General features: G+C 40.3%; 1 long non-coding RNA gene across 3 annotated transcripts in view; it reads left to right on the top strand.

Moving 5' to 3' along the window:
- Nucleotides 1–16016, top strand: part of LOC105497704 (uncharacterized) — a 58907-nt gene extending 42891 nt beyond the window's left edge. For 2 of the 3 annotated variants that reach the window (XR_003021740.2, XR_003021738.2), the window contains one exon: nucleotides 12017–16016. This is a non-coding gene — a long non-coding RNA (uncharacterized lncRNA). The remainder of the gene's footprint in view (nucleotides 1–12016) is intronic. The other variant, XR_003021739.2, reaches the window with a different exon arrangement.
- The last annotated feature ends 668 nt before the right edge of the window (nucleotides 16017–16684 follow it).

The following is a 16684-nucleotide window of genomic DNA, read 5'->3' as shown; positions in this document are numbered from 1 at the left end:
GCAAAGCAGGAGATGCTAAGTAGAAAAAACAATAGATGCCTGTTAGAGAGATGCTTGGTTTGACCAGTTCAAGGATATGTACAGAGACAGTGGTGCAGAATATTTGACATTAGGATTATTCTGGGAAGTTCAGGGGATACCTTAAACAAAGCTGTATTACATCCTTTCCTTTCTGCTTTTCATGATGATTATTATTGGTATTTGTGACAGAGTAGCTGTCAATTACAATCCTGAAATTGACATTTTAACTTATTTTTCAGGAACAAACCAAATAATAGGAGAAGTATGGCTGATAAATGATGCCATTCATTTGATAAAGCAAACAGGTTTTTGAAAATATATATTCATTTGTTTAATTAATTAATGTATTTATTTAGACACAGGATCTCACTCAGTTGTCCAGGTTGAAGTGCAGTGGCATGATCTCAGCTCACTGCAGCCTTGACCTCCTGGGATCAGGTGATCTTCCACCTCAGCCTCCCAAGTAGCTGGGACTACAGGCACATGCTACCATGCCCAACTAATTTTGTTTATATTTTGTAGAAACAAGGTCTCACTATGTTGCCCAGGATGGTTTCAAACTCCTGGGTTCAAGTGATCCTCCCACCTTGGCCTCCTGTAGTGCTGGGTTTAGAGGCATAAGCCACCGTATCTGGCCTTTTAACAAAGACAGTAAACTTTCTGGTACTCAGAGAAAGCGACCTTTTGCAAAGTAGCATTCTTTGTTACGTTTCTAATTGGTTCACATTTCTGTTATTCTGAAACTATAGCATCTAGGTTTTCTGTGTGACATGTTGAAGGGAATACATGAGTGTACAGTGAAACAAAAAGTGTGAAAACATTTAGATTACTTTTTTCTTTTTTACTATCCTGATTAAAAACTGGGCAAAAGATCTAAATAGATATTTCTCAAAAGAAGACATACAAATGGCCAACGAGTATATGAAACAAATGCTCAACATCTCTAATCATCAAGGAATTGCAGATCAAAACCACAATGAGATACCACATCACTCCAGTTAGAATGGCTATTATTAAAAAGATGAAAACCAACAGGTGCTGTCAATGATGCCGAGAAAGGGGAATGCCAGCACACTGTTGGAGGGAATGTGAAGTAGGACAGCCACTATGGAAAACAGGATGGAAGTTCCTCAAAAAACTAAAAATAGATCGATCTATGATTTAGCTGGGTATATATCCAAAAGAAAGGAACTCAGTGTACTGAGGACATGTCTGCACTCCCATGTTTACTGCAGCGCTATTCACAATAGCCAAGATTTGGCATCAACCGAAGTGTCCATCAGTGGATGATTGGATTTTTAAAAATACCATATACATACACAATGGAATGCTACTCAGCCACAGAAAAGAGTGAATTTCTGTCATTTATGGCAAATAGATGAACCTGGAGGACATTATCTTAAGTGAAACAAACCAAGCACATAATGTCACCCATATGTGAAAGCTAAAAATGTTGATCTCATGGAAGTAGAGAATACAGTAGTGGTCACCAGAGGACGCAGAGGGTAGGGAGGAGGGGGCTGGGGAGAGGTTGATCAACAAGAACACAATTACAATTAGATAGGAGGATAAGTTCTGGTGTTCTATTGCATAGTAGGGTGACTACAGTTAACGATAATGTATTGCATATTTCAAAACAGCTAGAAGAGAGAATATTGAATGTTCTCACCACAAAAATGACAAGCATTTGAGGTGATGGATATGCTAACAACCTGGATTTGATACACATGTATTAAAGCATCACACTGTACCCCATAGACATGTACAATTGTGTGTCAGTGTCACATACTTGTAGTCCCAGCTACTTGAGAGGCTGAGGTGAGAGAATCACTTAAGCCCAGGAGCTGGAGGCTGCAGGCAGCCATGATTGCACCACTGCACCCCAGCCTGGGAGACAGAGAGAGGCCCTGTCTCTTAAAAAACATAAATAAAATGATGAAATGAAACTGAAAAGTGTGAAAAATTGTATTGGGTTCTATTGCCATATTTGTCAGGCAACAATTACACAGTTTTATTTCCACAGAAATTTATTTACCTTTAATGTGTTTTCACATACATTATCTCTATGATTTAATTCAAAGGTTTTCTTCCTCTCCAGATTTCAGGCATTGTGCTTAGCACTGTGGGGACTTAGCTGACTAAGCGCCAGTCCTTGCATTCCATGTGATTGCAGCCTTGTTGGTAAGAGTACACAGTACATACAAAAACAGGATACAATAAGAAAATCATTGCATCACCACTTTGGAGTTCTAGTTGGCAGGAAAGGTTTGGAATCCAGCTTCATATTTACTTAGGGTTTAATGTGTCTTTGAGGGAAAATAAAGAGACATTTGGAACTGAAGGCTGGACAGGAAAACATTTGCTTTCTTCTACAAAGAGTTTCTGACTCTCTCTCTCTTTTTATAAATAACCCTCTTTATTCCAAAATAGACTTACTATTTGCCCTTGAAAAAGTTTGTCCGAAGAGCTTGATTTGCTGAAGTAAATGTCTTATTTAGAAAAAGAAATTGTCTAGAAAACTGTTCTAACCAGTGTAATTTCCATCCTCTCTGAATGATAATTTATTTTTGCAAAATCTTCTCTTTTACCACTTGATCATCTGCTGTCTTTGCATTATTACATAACAGTTTCAGGCTTGTATATCTCTTATATACCAACTCCAGGGGAGAAGGTGGACCTTATTCCCTTTGAACATCCTTCAGTCCTTAGAGCATCACTTGGTGAAAGCAGATTATACATGTGCAACAAGTATTTGATTAATAAATGAATAAATGGATGAATTAACGGCTGCTAGAAGCTTGACAATTTCAAAGCTGTCTGTAAACCTTTTCAATTTGTGCAGATTATATTGTAACTTGTTTTATAATAAATCAATCTATATGGAGGATTCTCGTATTTAGGAATATTTACATTTCGAAAATATTAATTACAGGAAAAGGCAAGACAAACTTCTTGGGAGTAGGGAGATGTCCCCAAAGTTAAAAATATAAAGATGTAATGAGTCATTGGGAACAAGAGCAGAAAGAAGAAAAGGAAATGTTTCAGAAAAGCTGATGGCCAGCAAGCATGGCAGTTACGTGAGGGTAAGGGAGTTACATTGGCCAACTAAGGAGGTGTGCATTTCATCAGATGCCACATAACAAGAAAACCCATTTGACAGCTTAAACACAGAAGTTTATTTGTCTCATGTGTAGGGGTAGGCAGTCCAGGGCTGGTATTATGGCTCAATAATACCACCAGAGTCCCAGCATTGTCTGTCTTTCCATTTTCTTATCCTGAGCATATAGGCTTCCATCCTCATACATCTTACCTTGGGGTTTCAATATGCTTGCTACACCTCCAGGTCTCACATCCAAGTTCACACACACAAAAAGAAAGTGTGTGTGTGGGCAGGGAGAACAAAGAACAAAGGAGTAAAAGGATGTGACTTTTTATTCAAGAAGGGGTAGCTTCTCTGGGGACTTCTACGAATATTTCACTGGACAGAACCGTGTGACATGACCACCCCTAGCTACAAAACCTGGGAAACTGGATATTTTCAGCTTCCTTGAAAAGAAATTGAGCTTCTCTTAATAGGGACAAAGAGGAGGGGTGGGGATAAGTGTTGAGTCAGCAACCAGCATCTGTCAAAACATGACTAGATGATTAGAGTCACCCGGTTGGGGAAGGTGATAACCAATTACCCAAGTGGAATTTACCCAAGTGACCTGTCCAGGTCAGGAGAGAAACACTCACACAGAGAAATTCCATGGCTGGGAGACCCACTGGAAATTACTGAATTAGTAATTATTGAAATGATTAAGTGCTTCAGAGCAATGCTGTGGTCTAGCCTGGTCTGGCCTTGAAAATAACACTTAGAGACATCTAATGAAAAGGACCTATTCCTTGCTTTCCAGAAGAGCCCATAAAGAATGTTCTTGCATTGAGTGGTTGCGGAAACAATGGCAGAATTAGGAAGCAACATGGAGAGGTTCCATAAAGACTTGATTGACCCCTTGTTAATTTATAGCACCATAAAAGTTTAGAGGTTGAAGAGACCTTAGAGATTATTGTAATACATTATTATAATAATCTAAACCTTCATTCAACAGGAAGAAGACTAAGGCATAGTGAGGTGATGTGACTTACCCAGAATAACCCAGACAGCACCAGGTCTCAGCCTACTAGCTAAGTATTTTAACTCTCAGTTCAGAACTATTTCCACTCCAATGGTTCCTCTAAAGGCAGCACCGAAATCACTTAGAGCACTGGCTAAAATTTAGATTCTTGAGCCCAGTCACCAACGTATTAAATATGGCCATTAGGAATCTGAATATTGAATTGGCACTGCATGTTGTTCTGATGAAGAGCCTGAGCTGAGAATCATTTGTATCTTCCTAAATTCCTACCCGTAGGAATTTCTGTCCTGAGGTTTCTCTACATGCTTGTAAACTTGCCTTCATCTCTAACAGGGTGTTGGGCTGAGTCCTACATGAAGGAGAGCAAGAGTGTAAAAGCTGGTGTTTCAAAACCATAACCTAAAGAGCAGAAAATTCTAGTTTCTTTGTCTAGTGGCAGTGGAATTTTATCACTGAGGAATACTAAAGAATATTTCAGTTGGTGTTGAGTCATCCTATTTCATTAAGACCTACATTGAAACATAGATGATTGCAGTTTGAAATAATAACACTCAATATCTTGGCCACTGGACAAGCAAAATTTAAACTTTCCAGGAAGGAACTAAATGAGTAAAATTTTAGCTTGATTTATGGGTCTTTTCATTAAGGAAGTAAGACGAAGCACTTTACATATTGCAAATATTTGACGGTGGGTAGGAATTTAGGTTTCCTGTCTGCTGTCCCTGTAAAGAAGGTTTTAGGGGTTCCCCTACTTCCCAGCCTGGAACGTTTCACCTCCAAATTTCAAATGAGTTTTTTCCCTTCATCATTTCTTCTCTCCTTTATTACTTGCTGTGTAGACAAGTGCTAGCAGGTGTCAACATTGCTTGAGGAGTGGCAGTTACAGGGTAATTGGAAGAACTTGTATCTTGAGAGGAAACTCAATTCATTTAATTGAGAAATTAAACTAATGGACTTTTATCTCATTTGGCTGGTGCAATGGTCCCTGAAACTGGCTGATTATCAGAATCCTTTGGGAAGTTTGTAACATATTTTTTGCTGTTGATTAATTAATTTCAATTATAAAAGTAGTACATGCTTTTGGTTAAAATAATTCAAATGGTACAAAGAGTGAAAAGTGGAAGATAAATGACCTCTCCTCCACTTTGCACTTACTAGAATAACCCCACTGTTAATATATTATTGTGTCTTGCCTTCCAAAAATGTTGGTACAATACAACCAACATTTCATTTGTTTTTTCTACAAATATGCATTTTCATTTGTTTTTTTTTTCTACAAATATGATTATCCCATATTTACTGTTCTATAACTTGCTTTTCCAAATCATGGTATCTCGGATACTTTTTACTGTAGCACACCTAGCTCTACTTTATTCTTTGAAGTGGGCACATGTTTTTCATTCAAGTGATTCTGATTTAGTGGATTAGGCCAGACCTAGAGATTTATGCTTTTGAAGAAGCTTCCCCATGATTTTGAATGTAAGTCAATCTATGAACTAGTATTTCAAAACCACTGTCTTAGCTCATGTGACAAAACATGTTTTAAGATAAACCATTTCCATGTCTGGCTGAATCTTTTCCTCACTGAAGATTAGAAACTATGTTTTCTTTCCTGTTGCCTAATAAGAACAAGAAATGTAAGACACAATTGCTCCCAAAGAGGTTCCTTTAAAGACACAACAAAATTCTACTGTACACACAAGGAAGAAAAGTTTCCTTGGCAACTGGTGGCAAGTATGGAAGATAATAGATGGAATTTATCATAAGAATAAGGCAGCGTTCTATTGAGATCATGTCAGAGTGAGGCAGTGTAAACATGGTACTCATAGGTCTGCATGGAGAGCCCAGAATAATGCCTGATGTTCATAGATAAATAGATAAATAACGCAAAGTAGTTAAAATTGAATAATCTTTTTTTTAAGCGGAAACTGTTTTTCTACCAAAATAATCTTTACCTTGAACTTGGGTTCCGGTGAATTGCCTTAACTATTTTTTTTTTTCTGTGAAGGGATAAAGACTTCATTTTTGAAAAGAGCTATTTAAAGCTGTTGGTGGGGGTTTTGAATAGTTTTCTAGGAAACAATTACAAGTCAATAAGCCTGCCAAGGGGCTTCTCTGGGCTCTCCTGCACTAGGCGGTTGTCATCTACCAGCAGTGAAACATGTTTTTCTACAGGATGAATCTTGGCCAGTCAAACTAAGACTTGCCAAGAACACTAATTAAAGCAATATAAGTTAGAGTCCATTTTCTCCCTTAGGAAGGATTATGAATAGTATGGGGGAGGGGGTATGAGAATATTGGATCTTTTAAATTCCTTAGCTTAGAGAGGCACCTGCCCCTCCAAGCTGAACATCTCCCCAGCATGTGACAAGTAGCAGAAATGATATGTTCCCAAGGCATGAAGATTAAGCTTTTTAAAAACTGCATTATATTTTCTAAAATAAAAAAAAAAATTTGAACAAAACTCAAAAGATCTTTTAAGCACAATTCTTTTTTGTCATCTACATACAGGAACAACTGGAATAGAAGCTGAGTACTTTGAAAGAACGCCCTTAGAGATTTCAGTTTGATTTTTATCAGCCATGGGACTATCCCACTTTGGAAACTATCACTTTAAGAAGTCAAACTGCATGAGAAAGTTATAATTATGATAACTTTGGGAAAACTGCATAGTTTAGCTTGTACTTCTAGGTTGGTTTCTAAAGAAGCATAAATTAATTAATATGTTTGTTAGTCACTGTATCAGTTACATTTCTTTGGTTAAAGGACCAAAGAAATGCATTGAACTATTTAACTTAAAAAATAGTTAGGGCAATTCATTGGAACCCAAGTTCAAGGTAAAATACCAAAGACCTGAGTTAAAAACCAACTCAGGTTAACTTAAGGAAAATGGCATATATTGAAAGAAAACTGCATAGCTTTACAAAATCAAAGGATGCCTCTGGAAAGAAGCAAGCAGGAAAGCTCTGGAAATGCCATGAACAGGCCCTTTTGGGCACTGTCATCAGGATGACAGCTCCAACCACTTTCCAGCCTTGTGTCCCTCTGTTCAAGGTGCAGGTTCTTGGGGGGAGAGTTGGATTGGCCTAGTTTGGATGACAGCATACCCTTCAACCACTCCTTCTGTTTGATGAGCTATCATGGCTCAAAGTCCCAGCAGAACCACATTGAATAGGAGATGGACAGTTACCCCCGCAAAAAAAGTTGGATGCATGTGACAAGAGGAAAGGGGAAGAAATGCTGGGCAGGCAAAAACCAGATCAGGCCACTGCCATCACCTAGTATATCAATTATTACATCGAGCAGCAATACCCAACACTGTTGCAAACAGGAGACATTGTGCTTGTCTCTCCCCACCTTTGAGGTGGTGAGTCTGGAGACTGGTGGTCTCAGGAGAAGCTCAACAAACGCTCGTGATGCATACACCTAGAAAGACTGTGGAGAGACCAGAGGTGACCCATACCCTGGGGAAGTGAGGACAGCCAGAAAGAGCAGTGGGGAGGGGAACCTGATAGAATTTGTTTCTGTAATGATGGGAGATATTCACAGCCCTAAAGCCAGAGAAGAGATAAACCCTGATGCTCCCTGCAGGAGAGGAAAGTGGTAAAAGTGTTGGTATTTTGGTAGCAGAGGGTGGAGTTGCAGGTAGAGGGTTACCTACTTGCAGAAAAATTATATATGGGTGCTTTCACATGTGGTATGGGGTTGGTAATGCCCATCTCAGTTTTTTATCAGCATGGCCATATTATGTGGCTATCCTAGCAGCCCAAGCCTGGTGATGTGGTAATATGGTTTTGCTGTGTCCCCACCCAAATCTCATCTTTAATTGCAGCTCCCATAATTCCCATGTGTTGTAAGAAGGACCCGTTGGGAGATAATTTAATCATGGTGGTGGGTCTTTCCCATGCTATTCTCATAACAGTGAATAAGTCTCACAAGGTCGGATGGTTTTCTACAGGGTAGTTTACCCGCACAAGCTCTCTTCTCTTGTCTGTCACCATGTAAGATGTGCCTTTTGCCTTCTGCTATGATTTGAGGCCTCCCCAGCCACGTGGAACTGTGAGTCCATTAAAACTGTTTCTTCTGTAAATTACCCAGTCTTGGGCATGTGTTTATTAGCAGCGTGAAAATGGACTAATACCACGTGGCAAATGAAACAAAAGAAAAGTTTGCTGGTTTAAAATGCATAGCAATTTAAAGTTAGACTGGGGAGGGTGTGGAAGGAGAAAATATTAGGCCCTATCATAGTGTTGCGGGAAGTCAGGGACCCCGAACGGAGGGACTGGCTGAAGCCATGGCAGAAGAACATAAATCGTGAAGGTTTCATGGACATTTATTAGTTCCCCAAATTAATACTTTTATAATTTCTTATGCCTGTCTTTACTGTAATCTCTGAATATAAACTGTGATGATTTCATGGACATTTATCACTTCCCCAGTCAATACCCTTGTGATTTCCTATGCCTGTCTTTACTTTAATCTCTTAATCTCATCATCTTCATAAGCTGAGGATGTATGTCGCCTCAGGACCCTGTGATGATTGCATTACCTGCACAAATTGTTCATAAAGCATGTGTGTTTAAACAATATGAAATCTGGGCACCTTGAAAAAAGAACAGGATGACAGCAATGTTCAGGGAACAAGGGAGATAACCATTAGGTGTGACTGCCTGAGAGCCAGGCAGAACAGAGCCATATTGCTCTTCTTACAAAAGCAAATAGGAGAAATATTGCTGAATTCTTTTTCTCAGCAAGAAACAGCCCTGCGAAAGAGAATGTGTGCCTAGGGGGAGGTCTCTAAAATGGCCACTGTAGGAATGTCTGTCTTATACGGTTGCAGATAAGGGATGAAATAAACCCCCGTCTCCTGTAGTGCTCCCAGGCCTATTAGGATGAGGAAATTCCTGCCTAGTAAATTTTAGTCAGACCAGTTGTCTGCTCTCAAACCCTGTCTCCTGGTAAGATGTTATCAATGACAATGTGTGCCCAAAACCTCATTAGCAATTTTAATTTCGCTCAGTCCTGTGATCTCGCCCTGCCTCCATTTGCCTTGTGATATTTTATTACACTGTGAAGCATGTAACTACAATTTACCTGTAATTCTGCAGGCCCTCCCCAATTCACTACAGCCCCTCACCCTCCTGTTGTTTTGGTTCCTCAACCGGTCACTTTGCCATCCACTCAGCCTGCTTCTCTGTACCCTTCTTCACACATGGATGCCAGTAATCATCAGTATAGTTCTTCTCCTTCTGCTCCTCTAATGCCCCTTTCTCATACTCTCATTCTGGTCCGACCCCCTCACCCTCAGTTTCCCTTATCTACACAGGCTTTTTCTGTCACTTCTATGCCAACTCTGTCTCAGATACCTTCTCTTGAAACTTCAATGCAACGCTTATTATGCCAAAACAAAGAAACAAGTGGATTAGATGCGTGGGCTTATCTGGTCACACTAGACCCTCCTAACTTCCAAGGGGTACAAATGCATCGTTATGTACCTCTTAATCTTACCTTTTTAAAAGAATTTAAGGATGCTTGTACTCAGTGTGGTCCTACTTCTCCTTATGTGAAAATGGTATTGCAAACTTTTCATATGGAGGTCATTTTGCTTCCTTTAGACTGGGACCTTTTGGCAAAAGCTATTCTAACCCCATCTCAGCATTTACAATTCCGTACCTGGTGGGCAGAGGAGGCCCGTTTGCAGGCTCAGCTAAATCGGACTAATGGCATTCTAATTACTCAGGCTTAGCTCACAGGCTCCAATAGTTTCTCTGATACTTACGCCCAATGAGGCTTTGATGCTTTTACCATGGAACAAATAACAAAGGTGTGTATCAGAGCTTCGGATAAATTACGTGCCCCAGGCCAAGCTCCTGTTTCTTTTACTATTGTTAAACAAGGTCACTGATGTTTCTGTTATTTCCTTTAGTTTATGGTCTTCCTCCTGGCTTAAACATCCCGCTAATATGGGACTAGTAGGTGTTGGAAAAGCCGAGGAAGTTTATGAGAGCACATTTATCTTGCCTTGCACTGGCCCTGATGGTCAAAAGGGTACAATTCAGCCCTATATCACTCCAATTCCCATTAATTTTTGGGATAGAGATTTACTGGCACAATGCGGGGATGAAATTAATATTCCACATAACTGTCATGGTGCTGCTAGTCAGCATATGACGGAAAACATGGGGTTTGTTCCTGGACTCGGTCTTGGTCCAAAACATGAAGGGATTACTAAACCCCTCCCAATTATAAAAGAAGACAGGGCTAGTTTAGGTTATCCTTTTTAATGGTGGCTGCTGCCACGCCTCCTGATCGTATACCTTTACAATGGAAATCTGACACATCTGTGTGGATTGACCAGTGGCTGCTAAGGAAAAACTGGAGGCTTTAACTCACTTGGTTTCTGAACAGTTACATCTTGGAAATGTGGCACCTTCTCTTTCCCCCCTGGAATTCTCCTGTGTTTCTAGTAAAAAAGAAATCAGGCAAGTGGCGGATGGTAACCAATTTAAGTGCCATTAACCATGTAATTAAACCTATGAGGGCCATCCAACCCGGCATGCCTGCCCCTGCTTTAATACCTAAAAATTGGTCTCTCATAGTTATTGATCTTAAAGATTTTTTTTATATTGCTTTACATAAATTGCATTGTGAAAAATTTGCTTTTACTGTACCATCTGTCAATAATCAGGGGCCTGCAGCTCATTATCAATGGAAAGGACTTCCTCGGGGAATGCTAAGTAGCCCTACCATCTGCCAGCTTTATGTTGGGCTAGTGCTTTCACCAGTTCGAGCCCAATTTCCCCAGGCTTCTATTCTTCATTATATTGATGACATTTTAATTGCTGCCCCCACTGATAAAGAATTAATTGACTGTTATCAAAGTATGAGCCGCCGTGTCACAGAGGCTGGATTACACATCGCTCAGGATAAAATTCAACAGACCACTCCTGTTCAATATTTAGGAATGGTGTCGATAAACAACGTATTCAATCTCAAAAAGTTCAAATTAGATGAGATTCTTTAAAAACGTTAAATGACTTCCAAAAACTTTTGGGTAACGTTGATTATTTAAGACCCACTTTAGGCATTCCGACCTATGCGCTGTCTAACTTGTTTTCTACACTGCGGGGAGATTCCAATCTCCGCAGTCCCAGGACTTTGACCCCTGAGGCTTCGCTAGAACTGGGATTCGTAGCAGAAAGAATCAATCCAGACCGCCCAGTTGTCTAGAGTACAGCCATCTCAGTCTTTTCAGCTTCTGGTTTTCGCTTCATTACACTCCCCTACTGGACTAATAGTTCAACATAATGATTTAGTGGAGTGGTGTTTTTTTCCTCATCCTGTGTCAAAAACTTTGTTTATCTAGATCAAATGGCCACTCTAACTGGACAGGCTTGGTGTAGAATACTTCAAATTTCTGGATTTGATCTGAATTTAATTGTAGTTCCTTTAAATCGGCTCGAAGTTCAAGCCGCCTTTCAACATTCCGTACTGTGGCAAATTCACTTGGCTGATTTCACTGGCGTTATTGACAATCATTATCCAAAGAACAAATTGTTTGATTTTATAAAAATGACTTCTTGGGTGGTCACTCGATTAACCAAAGATCAGCCCATTCCTGAGGCTGTTACAGTGTTCACTGATGGCTCCAGTAATAGCAATGCTGGTTATGTAGATCCTACAGACAAGCTTATTTCTACCTCTTACACCTCTGCTTAAAAGGCAGAGTTCATTGCTGTGATTACTGACTTACAGGATTTCCCCAAACCTTTAAATATTGTCTCTGATTCTGCTTATGTTGTACATGCCACTAAAAATAAAGAAACCGCTACTATTAAACATATTGATAATTCTGAATTGGCTTCTTTATTTTCAAGGTTACAACAGGCGGTTCGCCAACGTGGACACTCTTTCTATATTACGCATATTAGATCTCATACCACTTTACCAGGACCCATGTCTGCCAGTAACCATGAAGTCGACTGTTTGGTCTCTTTTGCAACCCAAGAAGCTCAGGAGTTCCATAATCTCACTCATGTCAATGCTGCTGGATTAAAAGGTAAATTTGCTCTTACCTGGAAACAGGCTAAGCTTATTATCCACCACTGCCCTCAGTGCCAAGTTTTTCTACTTCCAAATCAGGAACCTGGCGTTAATCCCAGAGGCCTAACTCCTAATGCTTTATGGCAAATGGATGTGACCCATGTTAGCTCCTTTGGCAGACTGTCATATGTGCATGTCCCTGTAGATACCTTCTCAGGTTTTATCTGGACTACTTGCCAAACAGGGGAAGGCACGGCCATGTTAAAAAACATCTGTATTGTTGCTTTGCAGTTACGTGGCTTCCATATCAAATAAAGACAGTCAATGCCCCTGGATATGTTAGTAAGCTTTTGATTTATTTATGCAACAGTGGGGAATTTCCCATATTACTGGAATCCCTTACAATCCTCAGGGACAGGCTGTGGTGGAACAGGCCAATCTCACTTTTAAAACCCAATTGTCCAAACAGTCTGAACAACAAAAACATAATTTAACTACACCCCACTCCCAATTACATTTGACATTGTTTACTTTAAATTTTTTTAATGTTCCTAAAGATAATAATCTAACTGCAGCTGAACACCATTATACAGGCAAAAAATTCTCCCTAAACGAAGGCAAACTAGTGTTATGGAAAAACTCCCAAACCAATACCGGGGAACCTGGCACAATTATAATGTGGGGAAGAGGATATGCTTGTGTTTCACCAGGAGATCATCAATCCCCTGTCTGGGTACCCACCAGGAGACTCAAGCTTCGGATGAATATTGACAACAAAAACCACAGGGAAAAGACGTCCGTGTCAGAGACCGCCCTCAGACGTGGTGAGATCTGTGCCAACTCCTTAGAAGCTGGCACACCAAATCACAATGGGTCTCATTCAGTCCTCCCTGATGGCAATGGAGACCCATCTAACTAATCCCACTTCTCCTGATTACCTTTCTTTTTCTCCTTACAAACCTAAAAATCTCACCATTTCTATTAGCCTGAAAATAACATCCCTCTGTTCTTCTCTTCCTCCTTCAGCACTGAATCTCGCTTACACTAGGTTTTATTTAATGGTTCTCCTCCTTATACTTTCTGTCTCACCAGTTTCCTCTCACACTGATTTACCTGCTACACAAAATTATTCTTACTGGGCTTATGTGCCTTTTCCTCCACTTATTCAACCTCTCACCTGGATGGACGCTCCTGTGGAAATCTACACTAATGACAGTGTGTGGATGCCTGGAGCTGCAGATGACCGTTGCCCCGCTCAACCAGGAGAAGAAGGCACTGCATTAAATGTTACCATGGGTTATAAATACCCCTCTCTGTGCCTTGGACGTGCACCTGGTTGTATCCATCTACAAACTCAAGTATGGACTGCTTATCTTCCGGAGAGATCAACTACAGAGGAACTGGGACATTTAGTCTCTGCTGGCCTCTCCCTTTTTCCTTTAAATCAAATGAAAGGGGGAGTAATGGGAATAATTGAAAATACCCCATATTTTCAATATAACCCTGCAGGAAAACCATGCCCTAAAAATTTTGAGGGCCCATCTAAAACTTTAATTTGGGAAGACTGTGTTAACTCACATGTAGTAATATTAAAAAATGTCTCATATGTTTTAGTAATAGACTGGGCACCAAAGGGCTATTTAAAAAACAATTGCTCCTCTGGCAGATGGGAATGCCTGAGGCTACTTATTTTATTTCTTATCGGGAGAACGAGAATCATCATTCTACTTTGCATAGGAGGTTCAGCTCGTTCTTTCCCTTAAAATGGGAAGATAAAGGCATTACTCTCCTGAGACCTCATATGATATTCCCCATTCTGAGCCCAGAACACCCAGAACTTTGGAAATTGGCTATTGCCATGTCTGGACTGCGAGTATGGGAAGGGGAAACTATTCTGTCTGTTGTCCCCGATACCATCACTCTCCCTCAGTATCAACGTAAACACAGACGTTCTGCTTTGCTTACCTCCAACCTGACTGTTCCCATACAGAGTTGTGTTAAGTCTCCTTACATGCTGCTAGTGGGAAATATCAAAATTTGGATGAACAATCAAACTGTTTAATGCATTAACTGTCATTTATACACTTGTATTAACTCCCATTTTGACTCCAGGAAAAGTGTAATGTTGGTTCAAGCTTGAGAAGGAATCCGGATTCCAGTAACTTTGCCCAGACGTTGGGAATCCTCCCCCTCAATACATTTGATTAATGAAATGTTACAGTGAATTCTAAAAAGATCTAAGAGATTTGTTTTCACTTTAATCGCTGTGATCATGGGCCTAATTACAGTCACTGCACTGGTCATCACTGCCGGAATGGCGTTACACCAGTCTATTCAAACGGCTCATTTTGTTAGTGATTGGCAAGCCAGTTCCACTCAAATGTGTAATTCTCAACAAGGCATTGATCAAAAATTGGCTAATCAAATTAATGATTTAAGACAGTCTGTTATTTGGCTTGGGGATTGGATAATGAGTCTCGAACATTGCATGCAAATGCAGTGCGACTGGAATACCTCTGATTTCTGCTGTATTCCTATAATGAAACTGATCATTCATGGGAAATGGTCAAAGGACACCTTCTAGGTAGGGAAGATAATTTATCATTGGATGTAACTAAATTAAAGAAACAAATTCTTGAAGCCTCTCAAGCTCATTTATCCATTGTGCCTGGAGCTGAGGCGTTAGATCAGGTGGCAGAAAATCTTTCTGGACTAAACCCCACGACTTGGATTAAGTCTATTGGGGGCTCCACTGTAGTAAATTTTGGAATTATGTTTCTCTGTCTAATTGGCTTGTCTTTAGTGTGCTGGACCAGTCAAAGAATCCTGCGTCAAAATCAAGAGAATGAACAAGCCTTCATCTCCATGGCACATTTATATAAAAAGAAAGGGAGAGATGTTGCAGGAAGTCAGGAACCCCGAATGGAGGCATTGGCTGAAGCCATAAATTGTGAAGGGACCCCGAATGGAGGGACTGGAAGAAGAACATAAATTGTGAAGATTTCATGGATATGTATTAGTTCCCCAAATTAATACTTTTATAATTTCTTACGCCTGTCTTTACTGCAATCTCTGAACATAAGTTATGAAGATTTTATGGACATTTATCACTTCCCCAATCAATACTCTTGTGATTTCCTATGTCTGTCTTTACTTTAACCTCTTAATCCCATCATCTTCATAAGCTGAGGATGTATGTAGCCTCAGGACCCTGTAATGATTGCGTTACCTGCACAAATTGTTTGTAAAGCATGTGTGTTTAAACAATATGAAATCTGGGCACCTTGAAAAAAGAACAGGATGACAGCGATGTTCAGGGAACAAGGGAGATAACCATCAGGTCTGACTGCCTGAGAGCCAGGTGGAACAGAGCCATATTTCTCTTCTGAAACAGCCCTGAGAAAGAGAATGTGTTCCTAGGGGGAGGTCTCTAAAATGGCCGCTGTAGGAATGTCTGTCTTATATGGTTGCAGATAAGGGATGAAATAAGCCCCAGTCTCCCACAGCACTCCCAGGCCTATTAGGACAAGGAAATTCCTGCCTAGTAAATTGTAGTCAGACTGGTTGTCTGCTCTCAAACCCTGTCTCCTGATAAGATGTTATCAATGACAATGTGTGCCTGAAACTTCATTAGCAATTTTAATTTTGGCCCAGTCCTGTGATCTCACTCTGCCCCCATTTGCCTTGTGATATTTTATTGCCTTGTGAAGCATGTGATCTCTGTGACCCACACTCTATTCGTACACTCCCTCCCCTTTGAAAATCACTAATAAAAACTTGCTGGGTTTGCGGCTGGAGGGGCATCACGGAACCTGCTGCCATGTGATGTCTCCCCCAGACACCCAGCTTTAAAATTTCTCCTTTTTGTATTCTTTCCCTTTACTTCTCAGATTGGCCGACACTTAGGGAGAATAGAAAAGAACCTATGCTGAATTATTGGGGGCTGGTTCCAATATCATAGTATTCCTATAACAATGTACTTGATAGGTCAGTGTTGATCAGCAAATGATCCCAAGGAGACTTGCATGTATATCACCTGTGGGTGTCCTAATTTAAGATGCAGATTTGTAGGCCCATATCAAAGTTACTAAATGTGACTCTCTGAGGCTGAGGCCTAGGAATGCACTTTTATTAAGAAACTCATCTAATTCTGATGCTTCTTAAAAGCTGAGAACTACTGAACCAGTTTCACCAGACCAGTGTTTCTGTGTTGCATAAGTTCAAGGGGTACATTTTCATTGTACTCCACATGCTCCCAGGGTGGCATGTATGTAAAATGAAATCTGAATGGTGCCCCTGGAGCTTTGTAATGTAGAGCTATTGCTTGGCCTTATCCTACTTTTGCTGTCACAGGCCTCCTAGTAGGTGTGGTTCATTCCCAGTGACACTGAAGAAGCTCTTAGCACCATTCACTGTGGGGAGCTATGCTATGGAGAATAAGAATTTCATTCCGTGCCAATAGGTAGAAATTGCTTCTGATTTATTGTGCAGGGAAATCTAGG

Source organism: Macaca nemestrina, chromosome 10 (genome assembly GCF_043159975.1).
Source record: "Macaca nemestrina isolate mMacNem1 chromosome 10, mMacNem.hap1, whole genome shotgun sequence".
Lineage (NCBI taxonomy): Eukaryota > Metazoa > Chordata > Mammalia > Primates > Cercopithecidae > Macaca > Macaca nemestrina.
The sequence above is the reverse complement of the archived record's forward strand: the minus strand, read 5'-3'. Positions and strand labels throughout refer to the sequence as shown.